This window comes from Carlito syrichta, unplaced genomic scaffold (genome assembly GCF_000164805.1).
Source record: "Carlito syrichta isolate Samal-C Ts95f unplaced genomic scaffold, Tarsius_syrichta-2.0.1 Scaffold311949, whole genome shotgun sequence".
In the NCBI taxonomy this organism is placed as follows: Eukaryota; Metazoa; Chordata; class Mammalia; order Primates; family Tarsiidae; genus Carlito; species Carlito syrichta.
The window spans coordinates 132,133-132,997 of record NW_007256045.1 but is presented as its reverse complement, the minus strand read 5'-3'; positions in this window follow the sequence as shown (position 1 = coordinate 132,997).

The window sequence follows — 865 nt, the reverse complement described above, 5'->3', positions numbered from 1 at the left end:
GGAGGAGGGCCCCCAGACTCCACTCCGAGACCTGGTGAATATGGCCTTTAAAGTTTATAATGCCCGAGAGGAGGAAGCCAAGGCCGTATGGGCCCAGAGGCTAAAACAGAAGGTAGCCCTTCAAACCCAAGCCCTAGTCGCTGCCCTGAGGCCGGCACAACATCTCAGAGCCCCCATCCCAGGAAACAGTCTGAGACCTGAACACCTCCAGGAGCCTGCTTCAGGTGTGGCCAGGAAGGCCACTGGGCAAAGCAATGCCCCAGCCTCAGGCCACCGACTCGACCTTGCCAGGTCTGCAGACAAAAGGAACATTGGAAGTTTGAGTGCCCCCTGGGGGAGAACCATCCCCTGGCGACAGAGTTTCGCAGGGTGGGGAAGGGCGGCTCCCCCAACGGGCCCCTTGCCAGAGCTCCTGGGCCTCCTGGATGACTGAAGCCACCTGGACTCGAACACCCCAATCACCCTTGCCGAGCCCAGGGCCACACTATGGGTAGCGGGTAAGTCCATCTCCCTTTTGGTGGACACAGGGGCTACCTATTCTGTTTTACTCTCCTTCCACGGGCCTTTACATCCTCCTCAGGTCTCGGTTGTGGTGTCTTGGGGGTGCCCTCCAAGCCGCTGGAGACAGGTCTGGTGTCCTGCCTTTTGAAGACCATCCCTTCACCCATTCTTTCTTAGTTATCCCATCCTGCCCAGCCCCTTTGCTGGGACAAGGCCTTTTGTATAAGCTCGGGGCACCTATCTGCCTCACCTTACACCAAGTTCCCCTGACTCCACTCCTGACCCTCGCCTGTGCTGTCTTGCCCCCGGAACCTTCGTCCGATTTCCCCATTTCCCCCAAAAAAGTTAATCCAGTGGTCTGGGA